Raw genomic sequence first — 18,095 nt, forward strand, 5'->3', positions numbered from 1 at the left:
GTGGCAAGGGAATAAGTTAGCCCTAAATATTCTAAAACTAAAGCATTGTATTTGGAACAAAAACTCATAAACCCTAAACCTAACTTAAAACTAAATCTTGTAAAAATAATGTGATGAGCAAGTTGAGATGACTAAACTGCTTGGAGTAACATCTAGATTGAAACTGTCATGGTCAAAACATTTGATGCAGTATTAGCTAACAGGGGAGAGTCTGTCTATAATAAGCGATGCTCTGCTTAACAACACTATCAACAAGGCAGGTCCTACAGCCCTAGTTTTGTCTCACCTTGACTACTGTTCAGTCGTGTGTGTCAGGTGGCCACAAAAAAGGATTAGAAAAGTGCAATTGGCTCAGAACAAGGATAGCCCGGTGCTGGCCCTTTGATGTACCCAGAGAGCTATAATTAATGTATTTATGATGGTAAATCTCTTCCTGGCTGACAGTGCGAGATTGCTTTTCATCACTGGTAATTACATGTTGAACGACCCGAGCCTGTCTTAAAACTACTGGCACAGCTCGACACCCATGCATACCAAGACATGCCACAAGAGGTTCCTTCACAGTCCCCAAGTCCAAAACAGACTATGGGAGGCACATAGTTCTACATCGAGCCATGACTACATGGAACTCTATTCCACATCAAGTAACTGACAACAGCTAGAATTAGATTTAAAAGCAGATTAAAAAACACCTTATGGAACAGCAGGGACTGTGAACAACACAACATCTCGCGCACAGACACACACACTACACACACACACACACACACACACACACACACACACACACACACACACACACACACACACACACACACACACACACACACACACACACACACACACACCACACACACACACACGACACACACACACACACACACACACACACACACACACACACACACACCGATAAATAGCCACTACTCACTACATCGTCTTAGTCCTGTAGATATGTGTTCGTGGTGGAGTGGGGGCCTGAGGGCACACAGTGTGTTGTGAAATCTGTGAATGTATTGTAATGTTTTTCAACTGCCTTAATTTAGCTGGACCCCAGGAAGAGTATCTGCTGCGTTGGGGATCCATAATAAATACAAATACAAATACGATCTCAGCATTTGTTGAAGGTAGGCCTAGAGTTTCAATTTCCCCCCTCACATTTCTGTCAGTCAATTAACCACCCCACAGCTAAACGGCGGCCATTTTGTCTGTAACAGGATTGGATGAGAGGAGCTCTGCAGCGAGTGTAGCGTGTGGTCCCATTAATTACCCTCTGATTGGTGTTATTAAGACTCTTGGCTCTGGCAGCAGTGGTGTGATGTACGCTCATAATCAGAGTAATAGAAGCAATTCATCAGGGCCACTGCAGTCTGCAGCCATGGTAGAACGTGAACACCCAGGGACTCCTTGGGGCTGGTAATATAGCCTTTTTAAGCCACCACACACAGACCTGGGTTCAAATTGTATCCGTTTTCCTTTAAAATATTTAGAATATTTAAAATATTTAGAATGTTTGGATTGAGCATGACTGGAGGGCTAAATAGGTGGGGTTGCACTTTTGGGACTATTGTAATGATTTCATTGCATCAGGCAAGCTCAATCATGCGCAGCAATGTATTTCCAAAGTATTTGGATTCAAACAAAAACGATTTGAACCCAGCACCACATTCAGACAGACAAAGAGAGGGAGGGGGTGTAATTTGAGCTGAAAAATAATAAAGTGTGTAGATTATGGGAGAGGAGAATGCTGAAGTGTTTTTCGAGCCAAACTAGAAAGTTGTGACAGTTTAGACAAGGGGGATGAATGGAGAGAAAACAAAAAGACAGAGTGCGAGAGAGAAAGGGAGAAGGAGAGGGAGAAGGAGAGGGAGACAGGCAGAGCTGAGAGGCTTTGAAGTTTTGAGAGCAGAGGTTCTTCTTTTTCTGTTTTTTTTGTGTGTTTTTTTGGTGTTGTTTGATTCAAGTTACCCAGAAAGCATAGAGTGACTGCCACAGGCAGAGAGCAGTCTCTTTCTCCTCAGGAGTAGGATGTGGGAAGGAGGAGGCGGATAGAAGTGCAGGAGTGATGAGAAAACTTATTTTGACATAGGGCTAGATTTGACATAGGGCTAGATTTGACATAGGGCTTGATTTGTCATAGGGTTAGATTTGACATAGGGCTTGATTTGACATAGGGCTAGATTTGACACAGGGTTAGATTTGACATAGGGCTAGATTTGACATAGGGCTTGATTTGACATAGGGCTAGATTTGACATATGGTTAGATTTGACATAGGGCTAGATTTGACATAGGGCTAGATTTGACACAGGGCTAGATTTGACACAGGGCTTGATTTGACACAGGGCTAGATTTGACACAGGGCAAGACATAAAGCTTGACGTCCTTTACTATTCTATGTCCTGTGTTTTTTTAATCTTCTGGATAAGCCAATAGGAGACATACACTGTATGTTGAGATCATGAGAAGACAAAGTTAGAACAGGGAGAAGAACATCTCTTGCAATGAAGCCATTGTTATCAGTTCTGTACTGTGGCCCACCTTTAGCCACTATTATTCTATATCACTCTACACCTTTCTAATCTAGTCAAACTGGACTGATTTATTATATCTAGAGAAAGCAACGTGGAGAGAAAAGGGAGTGTGACAGCCGACAGCTTTTGCCTGCCAATGTCCTTGGTGCACAATAAAGGGACCATGTGTCCCTGGTCTATTCGTAATGATTGTCTGTCTGTACATCTGTCTGTCTGGTCTGACTCCAGGAGGAATTGCATTTGATCTCCTGCTGGTGACATTTAAGAAGCGCTGGCCCACCCGGAGTCTCTCTCCTCACGTACAGGGTATATCTCCCCAGCCCTGAATCTATTTCATCTAACAACTTGATTGTTTTCCAAGTAATTTATATAAGGGTTTTATCCAAAGGTCTCTGAATATTAGGTTAGTGCCATCTTTCTTTGGTACAGTCAATATTATATTGATTTGTAAGAAATTGATTGGGGATGTTAAAGGGCAGATTTGCTTGTTATTGCGTTTGATGAAGATTGGAAGCTCATTATATATCTACTTACAAGATTCAGAATTCTAAAGTTGTCATTCTTACAGTTGAAGTCGGAAGTTTACATACACTTAGGTTGGAGTCATTAAAACTCGTTTTTCAACCACTCCACAAATTTCTTGTAAACAAACTATAGTTTTGGCAAGTCGGTTAGGACATCTACTTTGTGCATGACACAAGTAATTTTTCCAACAATTGTTTACAGACAGATTATTTCACTTAGCATTCACTGTATCACTATTCCAGTGGTTCAGAAGTTTACATACACTAAGTTGACTGTGCCTTTAAAAAGCCTGGAAAATTCCAGAAAATTATGTCATGGCTTTAGAAGCTTCTGATAGGCTAATTGACATAATTTGAGTCAATTGGAGGTGTACCTGTTGATGTATTTCAAGGCCTACCTTCAAACTCAATGCCTTTTTGCTTGACATCCTGGGAAAATCAAAAGAAATTAGCCAAGACCTCAAGAAAAAGAAATTGTAGACCTCCACAAGTCTGGTTCATCCTTGGGAGCAATTTCCAAACTCCTGAAGGTACCACGTTCATCTGTACAAACAACAGTACGCAAGTATAAACACCATGGGACCACGCAGCTGTCATACCATTCAGGAAGTAGACGCGTTCTGTCTCCTCGAGATGAACGTACTTTGGTGCGAAAAGTGCAAATCAATCCCAGAACAACAGCAAAGGACCTTGTGAAGATGCTGGAGGAAACAGGTGCAAAAGTATCTATATCCACAGTAAAACGAGTCCTATATCGACATAACCTGTATGGGCTCTCTGCAAGGAAGAAGCCACTGCTCCAAAACCGCCATAAAAAAGCCAGACTATGTTTTGCAACTGCACATGGGGACAAAGATCATACTTTTTGGAGAAATGTCCTCTGGTCTGATGAAACAAAAATAGAACTGTTTGGCCATTATGACCATTGTTATGTTTGGAGGAAAAAAGGGGAGGCTTGCAAGCCAAAGACCACCATCCCAACCGTGAAGCACGTGGGTGGCAACATCATATTGTGGGGGTGCTTTGTTGCAGGAGGGACTGGTACACTTCACAAAATAGATGGCATCATGAGGAGGGGAATTATGTAGATATATTGAAGCAACATCTCAAGACATTAGTCAGGAAGTTAAAGCTTGGTCGAAAATGAGTCTTCCAAATGGACAATGACCCCAAGCAAACTTCCAAAGTTGTTGCAAAATGGCTTAAGGACAACAATGTCAAGGTATTGGAGTGGCCATCACAAAGCCCTGATCTCAATCCTATCGAAAATTTGTGTTGAGACCTGAAAAAGTGTGTGTGAGCAAGGAGGCCTACAAACCTGAATCAGTTACACCAGCTCTGTCAGGAGGAATGGGCCAAAATTCACCCAACTTATTGTGGGAAGCTTGTGGAAGGCTACCTGAAATGTTTGACCCAACTTAAACAATTTAAAGGCAATGCAACAAAATACTAATTGAGTGTATGTAAACTTCTGACCCACTGGGAATGTGACGAAAGAAATAAAATCTGAAATAAATAATTCTCTCTACTATTATTTAGGCTAGGGGTTTTAGGCTGGGTTTCTGTACAGCACTTCGAGATATTAGCTGATGTACGAAGGGCTATATAAAATAAACTTGATTTGATTTGATTTGATTATTCTGACATTTCACATTCTTTAAATACTGTGGTGATCCTAACTGACCTAAAACAGGGAATTTTTACTAGGATTAAATGTCAGGAATTGTGAAAAACTGAGTTGAAATGTGTTCGGCTAAGGTTTATGTAAACTTCCTACTTCAACTGTATATTAATCACAGAAATTGAAGGAATACTGTTTCTGGAGAGATTGCATGAGAGGACCCTTTAAAAAAAAAAAAGGTTTTTCCCCAACCTTTATTTTGGTCATGCTTTTTGCACTATTTGTCTCTGGTTTGGGAGTGAATTCATCCTTGAGATCACATGAATTAGTGATGTGGGTGCAGACTGGTAAGGCTGGATAGAGAGAGAGATAGAGAGAGAGAGACGGGGAGATTTGGATCAAGCTAAATGGTATATGTTATTATTAGACAGTAAATACATTTAAGGGAGATGGAGAGGAAACCCCCCTGCAGTATTCTTCCAGTTGCTGTCTCAGGTTGAATGCATGTAGCGGCACTTGGCTTGACCTATCTATTGAGAGCATATGGCCGTAAGGCTTCATCTGGGGCCTTAGCATCCAGAGACAATAAAGTATGTTTCAAGTTAAGAGCTAGCAGCATTGGGCCCTAGCATCATCCAGACAGAATTCTGAATGTCGTTAACTCGACAGGGACCTCCTTACGGAAAGAGAGCGGTGCGGCAAGGAGAAGCACAGTGACCACTCCACCACCGCACCGCTAGCTGTGGCAGTCAGGGGCTGACTGTTCAGACCACTGCTCTCTCTCTCTCTCTCTGACACCCCCCAGCTGTGTGACCTCTCATCTGTGAAGATTCCTACAGCGCGGCACACGAGGTTCCTCTCAAAGCCCATACAACAAACCAACACACTACCACAACACAACACCACACACAACACCATTCACACACACACACACCACACCACACCACTCACACACCCACCCACACAACACAGACACACACACACACACGAGTGGCAACGTGACAGCACTGTGACTGAATGAAGCAAGTTTCACCCCAGTTCACAATACAGGAAGGATCATAAACTCCAGGGATCAGTGCTTTCACTGACATAGATAATAGATTACACTTTGATGATGATGACTTCATCTTGGTAGTAAATAAATATGCAGTTAGTGTATTCATGTTGTTTCCAGAAAATGTTTCCATACAATGCCTTGTATGCCATTCATTATTTAACTGTGTATGTCATTAAAGTGTTTTATAACCATCTAATAAGCCTGCAATAAGACTCTAATAATGATCATAAGAAAGTACAAAGAAAGTACATTAGCTTAGTACAAAGGATTTCTACTGCAATGACTGTCAGACAGTTACTGTATAGCATTATGCATTTATTTTTGTCACGTTCGTCGTATTGATGAGACCAATATGAATACATTCTTCTTTTAATAAAGAAAGAACACTAAACAAACGAACAAAATAACAAAACAAACGGGAAGCTATATACAACAAGTGCTGAAACAGGCAACTACACATAGAAAAGAACCCACAAAACCAAAATGGCAAATGGCAACCTAAATAGGATCCCCAATCAGAGACAACGATAAAGAGCTGTCTCTGATTGGGAACCAATTCAGGCCCCCATAGACCTACAATATGCCTAGACTAACAAACACCCCTAGACATACAAAAACCCTAGACAAGCAAACAAGCATACCCACCCTCGTCACACCCTGACCTGACCAAAATAATAGGGCGTGACATAGGGCGTGACAGTACCCCCCCAAAGGTGCGGACTCCCAACCGCAAACCTGAACTTATAGGGGAGGGTCCGGGTGGGCATCTACTCTCGGTGGCGGCTCTGGTTCTGGACGCCGCCCCCCATCTTTACCCTGGTCCCTGCGCCTTTGTAGAGCTGAACCATGGCTCATCGCCGGAGGCTCTGGACTGTGGATCATCGCCGGAGGCTCTGGACTGTGGATCGTCGCCGGAGGCTCCGGACTGGGGATCGTCGCCGGAGGCTCTGGACTGTGAAACGTCGTTGGAGGTTCCGGACTGTGGCCCGTCGTTGGAGATTCCGGACTGTGGCCCGTCGTTGGAGGTTCCGGACTGTGGCCCGTCGTTGGAGGTTCCGGACTGTGGCCCGTCGTTGGAGTTCCGGATGTGGCCCGTGTTGGAGTTCCGGACTGTGGCCGTCGTTGGAGTTCGGATGTGGGCGGTTCGTTTGGAGGTTCCGGATGTGGCCCGTCGTTGGAGGTTCCGGACTGTGGCGTCGTTGGGCTCGGACTGGTTTTTTGGGCGTGTTGAGGTTCGGATGTGGCGTGTTGGAGGTCATCCGGATGTTCGCAAAGTCGCCGGAAGCTCTGGACTGGGTACTTAAGTCGGGAAGCTCTGGACTGGGTACTGTGCGGGAAGTCTGACTGGTATGTCGCCGGAAGCTTGTGGGTATGTCGGGAGCTTGCTGGACTGTCGCCGGAAGCTCTGGACTGGTACTGTGCGCTCTGGACGTCTGATGGTCTGTCGCGGACGTCGGACTGGGTACTGTCGCCAGACGCTCTGGACTAGGTACTGTCGGGAAGCTGGACTGGGTATGTCGCCGGAAGCTTGGATTGGGTACTGTCGCGAAGCTCTGGACTGGGTATGTCGCGGAAGCTCTGGGACTGGGGTCTGTCGGCCGGATACTCTGGAACTCGCGGTACTGGAGGTACGGCTCGGCACGCCCTGGACTGGGTATGCGCGGAGCTTGGACTGGGTATGTCGCGACAGCTTGGAGGGTACTGTGTCGTGAAGCTTGGACTGGGTAATGTCGCCGGAAGCTCTGGACTGGTAGTGCGGAAGCTTGGACTGTGAGGCTGGAGGCTGAGTGCGTGGGTGCCGGAACTGGTGTACCGGGTGGGAAAGACTCAGGAGAGGGGGGAAGAGGAACAGCGCGTACTGGATCTGGAGGCGCACTGGAGGTTGTGCGTGGTGCCGGAACGGTGACCGGGCTGAGGACATGCCTCAGGGCGAGTGCGGGGGAGCAGGACGGACACACTGGGCCGTGGAGACGTTTGGATATTGGAACGTAGAGTGGCTCAATGTGTCTGGCTGGATGCCATTCTAGCCCGGCAATGCGAGGAGAGCTGGAATAGAGCGACCAGGCTAAATGCGAACTGGAGACTGGGCGCTTCTCTGCTAACACGGTGCTGCAGTCACGCTCCCCACAGTAAGCACGAGGAGTTGGTCGTTCTCCAACCTGATCAGCCAATCTCCTTGTGTGCCCCCCCCAAAAAGTATTGGGGCTGTGCCTCTCGGCTTTTCCGTGCTAAACGTCGTCCCTCATATCGTCGCCGTTATGTCCCGTGCTATCTCCACCTGCCTTCCATGGTAGGCGATCCTCTACTGCAAAATCTCCTCCCACGTCCCGGATTTTACTGTCCAGTATTTTGTCCCATGTCATGCTGTTGCTCCATCAAACACTGCTCCTCCTTTACACTCTGCTTGGTCCTTTTATGGTGGGTTTTCTTGTCACGTTTGTCGTACTGATGAGACCAAGGCGCAGCGTGATATGAATACATTCTTCTTTTAATAAAGAAAGAACACTCAAACAACAAAATAACAAAACGAACGTGAAGCTATATACAACAAGTGTTGAAACAGGCAACTACACATAGACAAGAACCCACAAAACCAAATAGAAATGGACCTAAATAGGATCCCCAATCAGAGACAACGATAAACAGCTGTCTCTGATTGGGAACCAATTCAGGCCACCATAGACCTACAATATGCCTAGACTAACAAACACCCCTAGACATACATAAACCCTAGACAAGACAAACAAGCATACCCACCCTCGTCACACAATTTCATAGTGTAACAACTACTATACAATAGAAACTGTCTGTCTCTTCACCTGAGGGTGTGAGTTCCTTTAAGATCTTCTAAATACATTTTCTGTGGATCTCTTTGCTGTACGTGAAACTTGTGCCTCTGAATTCCTCGTCTTTACATTTGATTTCTTCCTCTATCTCTCCTTCCTCTCTTTTCCTAACTCCCTCTAATCTCTCTCTCCCTCTCTCTCCCCCCTTTTCGTCCTTCCCCTTCTTTTCCTCCCTCCCCCCTCTATATCTACCTCCCCTCTCTCCCTCTCCCCCTCTCTCTCTCCCTCCCTCTCTCCTGGCTATATTAGTAGGTAATTACATTGGCGTCATCCTGGGCTGTGCCTCTCTGATAGAACAGAGTCTCTCCATCTACCTCTGTAATAGACTGACACGATCCAAATGAGTAGGGCTTATTCCTCCCAGTGGCTCACTAATACTCTGTCTAGTTCTTACTGCAGGAAACAACACACACGCACGCACACACACACACACGCACACACACGCACACACACACACCATGCTCATTATAATCTCTTCCACTGTGAGGTGTTTCCATTTTTTCATCACACACAGATAGAGAATGTTGAGTCTCTCTCTCTTGGGACCTAGATATAGCTGGTGGAATGGGAGGTCTGAGATTTAGTTAGCTGCACGTATGGTGAAGGTGTACACCAGATTTCCCTAGTTAAACATGCCTGTAAGATCTTCCCACGCACACATACCCAATGCTGAAATATCTATGGTGACATAAGCGTTACATGGAAGTGAAATAATCATAACGAAAGGATGATGTGATACTGTACCATGTGTGTGTACAGAAAGAGAACGAGAGAGTGTAGGAATATTTAAAAACAAAATCTTGGCCTCTTTATATATCTCCCACCTCCTCAGTCTAACTAGGGTGGGAAAGCAGAACCAAAATATAGTTAAAACAAGGATGACAATACTCTGCAGTGGGAGAGAGGAAGGAGAGAGAGAGACTGCAAGAGGAAGTGGTGGGGAGAGGGGGATGAATTAGGAAGGAGGGAGAGAAGAAGAGAGAAAATAGAGTGCTGAGAGGGAGGAGAAGGAGGCTGAAGGTAAGATAGAAATATTTGAGATGAGAGGGGGAGATGGGCCTGGAGGTAAAATAGAGAGATTAGAGATGAGAGGGAGGAGATGGGCCTGGAGGTAAAATAGAGAGAAGAGAGATAGACGATGGGTCTAGACCGGCGGATAAAATAGCAAGAGATTAGACGAGTGAGAGGGGAGTAAGAGCTGGAAGCTCAGTATTTAGGATGAAGGAATTCGCCTATGGCAGGAGAATAAGCGCGATAAGAGAGATGAGAGGGAGCGAGCTGGGATCTGGGGTCAAATACGAGGAGATTTAGAGATGAAAGAAGAGGCAGATTGGGCGCTGGAGGTCATCAATATTAGAGAGTGTTAGAGATGAAGAGGGGAGCTGGGCCTGGACAGGTAAATAGAGAGAAGAGAGCAAGAGAGGAGGAAGATGGGCCTGGAGGGTGAGATGGAGTAAGATATAGAGAGAAAGAGAGGAGGGAGTGGGGTCTTGGGGGTAAAGATAGATGAAGAAGAGGATAGGAATGGTGGCGTGGGAGATATTGATAACCGGAGACAGAGAGGAGGGGAGAATGGGGCTGCGGCGGAGTAAGTATATAGGAGAGAAAGAGGCTGGAGCCGGGATCGGGGCTGGGGCGCTAAAATAGTGAAGGTGAGAGATGAATAAGGATGGAGATGGGGCTGGAGAGGTTAAAATGGACGAGATTAGAGATTGGGAGGGACGGAGATAGTGCGGAGGATATGGAGGGGCTAAGCATAGAGAGATGAGAGGATGGATATGGGGCTAGGGGTAGATAGAGAGATGGAGGAGGGAGAGATGGTGGTGGGGTAAGAAGTAGAGAGATGAGAGGAGGGAGATGGGGGCTAGGGGTAAGATGGAGAGTAGAGAGGAGGGGCGATGAGAGGGGGAAATCGGCCTGGGATAAAATAGAGAGATTAGGAGATGAGAGGAAGGAGATGGGCTTGGGGATAAAATAGAGAGATTGTAGAGATAGAGAGGGGGAGATGGCCTGGGGTAAAATGAGAAGATTAGGATGAAGGGAGGAGATGTGGGCTGGGGGTTAAGATAAGAGAGGAAGAGAGGAGGGAGGATGAGGGTTGGGGGTAAGATAGAGAGATGAGCAATGAGGGAGATGGAGGCTGAGGATGGTACGGATAGAGAGATGGATGAGGAGGCGAGTCATGGGCGGCTGGACGCGATAGGATAGAGAGATGAGAGGAGGGAGATGGAGGGACTTGGAACGCGGTAAATAGGAGATGGACGGAGGGAGATGAGGGCCTGGGGGGTCCAACATGTAGAAGAATGAGCATGAGGGAGATGGGGGCTGGGGGTAAGTAGAGAATGAGATGGAGGGAGATGGGGGCTTCGTGGGTAACGATAGAGCCGAAGAGATCAATTGAGGGAGATCGGGGCTTAAGGGAGGTTAAGATAGAGACGATTGGAGCCGAGGGAGATGAGGGCTGGGACGGTAGATAGAGAGATGAGAGCGAGGGATGGGGGCTGGCCAGTAAGACTGGAGCTTGCATGAGAGGCAGGGAGATGGAGGCTGGGCCGGTACGAATAAGAGAGATGAGAGGAGGGATGAGGCGATTGGGCCCGTAAGATAGAGAGATGAGAGGAGGGAGATGGGGGCTGGGGGTAAGATAGAGAGATGAGAGGAGGGAGATGGGGGCTGGGGGTAAGATAGAGAGTAGAGAGGAGGGAGATGATAGCTTAGACTAGCTGAAGCAAACACCCAGGAGTCACTTTAACTCCAACAGCAGAATAACAAATGCTGCAACAGCCACCAGCTAATTGCCCTCACTCCCACTCCCAGTCCCAGTCCCAGTTCTGCGTTCCAAATGGCACTCTATTCCCTATATCCTGTAGTACACTACTTTTGACCAGGGCCCATATGAATCTGGTCAAAAGTAGTGGACTAATTAGCAAATAGGGTGCCATTAGGGACACAGACCCATTCTCTCCACCTCTCCACACTAAAAACAGAACCAGAGAAAAACATAAAATCAAATCAAATGTTATTGGTCACATACACATGGTTAGCAGATGTTGTTGTGAGTGTAGCTAAATGCTTATGCTTCTAGATCTGACAATGCAGCAGTATCTAACAGGTAATATCTAACAAATTCCACAACAAAACCTAATATACACAATCTAGTAATGGAATGGGATGAGAATATATAAGTATAAAATATATGAATGAGCAGTGACAGAGAGGCTAAGATGCAATAGATAGTATTGAATAGATAGTGTAGGATACAGTATACAGTATATACAGTATATCACAAAAGTGAGTACACCCCTCACATTTTTGTAAATATTTGAGAATATCTTTTCATGTGACAACACTGAAGAAATGACACTTTGCTACAATGTAAAGTAGTGAGTGTACAGCTTGTATAACAATGTAAATTTGCTGTCCCCTCAAAATAACTCAACACAGCCATTAATGTCTAAACCGCTGGCAACAAAAGTAAGTACACCCCTAAGTGAAAATGTCCAAATTGGGCCCAAAGTGTCAATATTTTGTGTGGCCACCATAATTTTCCAGCACTGCCTTAACCCTCTTGGGCATGGAGTTCACCAGAGCTTCACAGGTTGCCACTGGAGTCCTCTTCCACTCCTCCATGACGACATCACTGAGCTGGTGGATGTTAGAGACCTTGCACTCCTCCACCTTCCGTTTGAGGATGCCCCACAGATGCTCAATAGGGTTTAGTGGAACCTGTCCAGTTAAACCGCTGTATGGTCTTGGCCACTGTGCTGCAGCTCAGTTTCAGGGTCTTGGCAATCTTCTTATAGCCCAGGCCATCTTTATGTAGAGCAACAATTCTTTTTTTCAGATCCTCAGAGAGTTCTTTGCCATGAGGTGCCATGTTGAACTTCCAGTGAGCAGTCAGGGGTGGGGTGTACTCACTTTTGTGATATACTGTACATATGAGATAGTTAATGCGATAAGTAAACATTCTTAAAGTGGCATTATTAAAGTGACTAGTTTACCATTTATGGGGGAGATGAGAGAGATAGAGGGGGGAAAAGAGGGAAATAAAAAAACGAGAGGCAAAATGCCAATGATGACACAATACGGAACAGAGACAAATGACTAGCTATCTTTTATCAGTGCACCAGCTTAGTATATGCTTGGCTGTTAGAGAAGCAGACTGTTGAAGATGTAGTGCTTTTTGCTTGGACTTGTGTTATGCTAGCTAGCTAGCTCTCTGAGCTGCCTAATTGTTCATGCATGCATAGCATACAGCATATTGCTTTCACAGACACCTGGGCTTTGGCTCTGAAATTCAGTACAGTATGTTAACTACTATATAACTAACTGTCTTATGTACTAATGTGTTCATTTATTTGATGATCCATGCACTGCTTTTCAAGGGAAGCTATTCTCTGTTTTATGGCGGTTGAGTCGTGGAGTTCTTCCCACCAACATGAGAGTATTTTGACCTGAGTTCTTCCCACCAACATGAGAGTATTTTGACCTTGAGGGAGAAGAGAGGAGAATGGAATGGATTCATTTCTCTCCCATATTTCATCTCTCTCTCTCTCAATTCAATTCAATTCAATTCAATTGACTTTATTGACATGGCAAGTTATTATTACTTACATTGTCAAAGTATACATATCGAAAAATTTAAATAAAATATATATGTATATATATACACAAAATATATATATATTTATATATAAATAAATGGTGGGACTAACAGTAATAATAATAGTAGTAGTGGACATGGGATTACCATTAATAACAGCTACAACAACAATATTAATCAGAACAACAATACATTAAAGCAACAGTAGTAGACCAGTGTCAACATGACTGAGAAGACACATGACCTGGTACGAAATACAAAACAAAACTAAGCTAAATGGGAAATATTATCAACATTACTTAGCATTTTTCACATGAGCTGTCCCTCAGGCTTGTGGCAGGAGACAACATATGTTGGCGCAAAACTGCACATTTTGGCTTTTCCACCCAACAAATATTTGATTTTTGCATCTTTTATATGTTTCAAATTTCTTGTAGTTGAATTATTATGCATTTGGGAAGATATGCTCTGAGGTCTGCAGTATCTTTGTCACATGTGTAGTAGGAAATGCACTTCTGTCTCTACCTCTTATCCCCCTGCATGCAGAGTGAGCACAGCCTGTTCCTCCCTGGGCGCCAGTTTGTTGCTGTGAACGACCGTCTCTTATAGCCAGACTGTGTCACTGTAGTCTGTACCTAGTCAATGTTTTTCACTCAGTTTCTATCAGTCACTGTGCAAATAGTCTCCACCATGTACGGCTCTGTTTTAGAGACCAAATAGCATTAAGGTTTACTTGATTTTTATGTCGGTGTCTTTCAATTAGCGTTATCATTATTTTTCTTTATTGTTGTTGTTTTTTTTGTTGTTTGTTGTTCGTCTCTCCTACTCTCTCGCTCTCTCCTCTCTCTCTCTCTCTCTCTTCTCTCTCTCTCTCTCTCTCCCTCTCTCTCTCTCTCCCTCTCTCTTCTGCCCTCTCTCTCTCCCCGCTCTCTATCTCTCTCTGCGCTCTCTCCCCTATTACCCGCCCCCCCTCTCTCTCATGTTCTCTCGTCTCCCGCTCCCCACTATTCCCCCCTTTCTCACATCCATCTCCCATTCCCCCATACCCCCTCTTCTCTCTCCCCTCTCACTAAATCTGTTTATCATATCTGTACCGGTACCCCCTGTATATAGCCTCACTATTGTTATTTTACTGCTGCTCTTAAATTATTTGTTATTTGTTATTTGTTATTCTTATTTTTTTGAGGTATTTTTCTTGAACTGCATTGTTGGTTAGGGCTTGTAAGTAAGCATTTCACGGTCAGGTCTACACCTGTATTCGGCGCATGTGACAAATCAAATTTGATTTGATTTGATGTGGTCAAAGAGGAAACATTGACAGTGAGTCACAGAGTAGTCACATCTTGGCCAAGGAGTCTATATTTACAGCCAACTCCAGGGAAGCCCCCTGTGCCAACCAACCCCACTGTCCTGCTACTGCTCTATTCTTTTCTGTTGTCTCACTTCACATTCTTTGTTAGTGTTGCTTTACCACAATACTACTTTTATAAATCTACTTTGGAAAAAGCTTCTAATTTACTCCCCAGAGAAAGTGCTGTTGTTGTTCAGACTTGGTTTAAATGTGTTTGAGAGGGGATCTTGATTTATGTATACAGATCCTGCAGTGAGCTGTAAATATGCATGTGAGAAATGGTCTTTAAGTACAGTACTAAGCAAAAGTTTGGACACACCTACTCATTCAAGGGTTTTTCTTTATTTTTACTATTTTCTACATTGTAGAATAATAGTGAAGACATCAAAACTATGAAATAACACATATGGAATCATATATAACCAAACAAGTGTTAAACAAATCTAAATATATGAAAGGACAGTCCATCATTACATAAAGACATGAAGGTCAGTCAATACGGAAAATGTCCAGAACTTTGAAAGTTTCTTCAAAACTGGCTCTTATGAGGACTGCCACAGGAAAGGAAGACCCAGAGTTACCTCTGCCGCAGAGGATAAGTTCATTGGAGTTACCAGCCTCAGAAATTGCAGCCCAAATAAATGCTTCACAGAGTTCAAGTAACAGACACATCTCAACATTAACTGTTCAGAGGAGACTGCGTGAATCAGGCCTTCATGGTCGAATTGCTGCAAAGAAACCACTGCCAAAGGACACCAATAATAATAAGAGACTTGCTTGGGCCAAGAAACATGAGCAATGGACATTAGACCGGTAAAAATCTGTCCTTTGGTCTGATGAGTCCAAATCTGAGATTTTTGGTTCCAACTGCCGTGTCTTTATGAGATGCAGTGTGGGTGAACGGATGATCTGTGCATGTGTGGTTCCCACCGTGAAGCTTGGAGGAGGATGTGTTATGGTGTGGGGGTGCTTTGCTGGTGACACTGTCTGTGATTTAGTTAGAATTCAAGGCACACATTCTGCAGCGAAACGCCATCCCATCTGGTTTGCGCTTTTTATTTAATTGTTTTATTTATTTCACCTTAATTTAACCAGGTAGGCCAGTTGAGAACAAGTTCTCATTTACAACTGCGACCTGGCCAAGATAAAGCAAAGCAGTGTGACACAAACAACAACACAGAGTTACACATGGTTACACATGGAATAAACAAACGTACAGTCAATAACACAATTGAAAAGTCTATATACAGTGTGTACAAATGAGGTAAGATTAGGGAAGCAATAAATAATAAATAGGCCATAGTGGCGAAGTAATTACAATTTAGCAATTTAACACTGGAGTGATAGATGTGCAGAAGATGAATGTGCAAGTAGAGATACTGGGGTATAAAAAATAACAATATGGGGATTTCTTCTCTCCCCATCTCCTTCTACCCTCGCTCTTCCTCTCTCCCCTCCTCTCTCCCCTCTCCTCTTCCTCTCTCCCCTCCTCCTCCCGTCCTCTTCCTCTCTCCGCTTCCCTCTCTCCCCTCCATCTTTTCCTCTCGTCGCCCTTCTCTCTCCCCTGCCTCTTTCCTCTCTCTCCCTCCTCTCTCCGTCCCTCCCTCTTTTCTCTCCCCTCCTCTTTCCTCTCTCCGCCCCTCCTATCTCAGCCCTCCCCCTTCATCCCCCCTTTCCCTCCCCTGCTTCCCCCCTCCCTCGTTTCTCTGCGCCCACCTCCTTCCATTCTCTCCCTCTCCCTCCCTTCTCCTCCCCACCCTCTCCTCTCTCTTCCTTTCTCTTCTATCTCTTCTGCTCTCTCCCCTCACTGTCTCCCTCCATCTCAACACACCTACCCATTCCTCTCCTAATTCCACTTCTCCTCCCTCCCTGTCCCCTTCTCCTCTTTACTCCATCCATGACTTCCTCCCCTCCCTCCCTCCCTTCCGTCCCTCCCATTCCCTCCCTCCCTCCGTCCCTCCCTCCCTCCTCCTCCCTCCTCCTCCCTCCTCCGCGTCCACCCAATGTCTCACCTCCTTCCTCTCTCCGGTCCACCCTCGCTCCTGTCTTTCTCCTCTCTCCTCTACTCCTCTTTCTCACTTACTCCTCTCCTGCTCTCCTCGTCGTCACACTTCGTGCCTCGCCTGTCTCGTCATGCCCTCCCTCCCTCTCGCTCTCTGCATCTGTCATCCTCCTATCTGCAGTCAGCCAGCCCTGTGCGGCTCTGTAGGGCTGTCTCTCTCTCCTGTGCGAGTGTTGCAGCTCTAAGAGAGAGAACATGGGAATTGGGCTGTCGATTTAGCTATGCATAATCATCACAAACAGGCACCAGTGCTCCTTAAAGACCAATAACCATTTCTCTCCTCTCTCCTCACACACACACACACACACAAACACACACACAACACACACACAACACACACACACACACACACACACACACACACACAACACACCACACACACACAGCACACCAACACACACACACACAACACACAGCACACACACACACACACACACACCAGACACACACAGACACAGCACAACACACACACACCACACACAATGCTCTCGCTCTCTCACACCTCTCAATCACTTCTCTCACCTTCTCTCTCTTGCTTCTTCCATTTTAAGCTAGAATATTACTCTTCAACCGCTGTGTGTGCGCATTTATGGATTACTAGTGTTGTGGATATGTCGTTGGGTCAGATGTCGTATTTACAGTGCCAGTCATATAACACCCAGATGGACTGAGTAGTAACCAAAAAAGTGTTAAACTCAAAAATCACTATTTTTGATTTTAGATTCTTCAAAGTAAGCCCACCCTTTCGCCTTGATGACAGCTTTGCACCCTTTGCATTCCCTCATACCGAGCTCACCCTGGAATGATTGTCCAACAGTCTGACTAGGCAGTTCCCATATTGAGCACATATGGTTTTCCAACTCATCCACTCATCCCAACACCATCCTCAGTTGTGTTGAGGTCGGTATTTGGAGCCAGGCCATATGGTTTCTTGATTCACTAGAATCCCATCACTCTCTTTCACTTCCCTTCAATTACCCTTTCACTGGCCCTGGATGAGCTGTGGTCATGTTCCGTGTTGAAAAACAACACTGATAGTCACACTAAGCCATATGTGGACGACTACAAATACCAGGTCGTCTGGTAGACTGTAAGAACTCTGTAAAGTCTCCTCCAGACCTCACATTATTAAGCCCTCTCTAATCCAAAATCGAAATTCTAGAATCGGCCCATTTCACACACAAGGCATCCTTCACTCTCACCTTCACTACTTACGCACACTGCGACCTGTATTGCTCTCGTTGCTGGCCCTCGCTTCTTATTGCATCGCCAAACCCACTGGACTCCTAGGTCACTATAAGTCCTTGCTTACGTAGTCATACGTCCCCCTCTTTCTCAGCGCTCACTGTCACCATACAGCCACCCACTCACTATAACCTCCAGTCAGTATATTTTCATTGTCCACGCAAAGCCATCTCACATCTTGGCGCTTTTCCTTCCAGTTCTCTCTGCCACATGATTTGGATGACGCAATGCAAAAATCACTGAAGCTGAGACT

This window comes from Salvelinus sp. IW2-2015, unplaced genomic scaffold, assembly GCF_002910315.2.
Source record: "Salvelinus sp. IW2-2015 unplaced genomic scaffold, ASM291031v2 Un_scaffold1221, whole genome shotgun sequence".
Classification (NCBI taxonomy): domain Eukaryota; kingdom Metazoa; phylum Chordata; class Actinopteri; order Salmoniformes; family Salmonidae; genus Salvelinus; species Salvelinus sp. IW2-2015.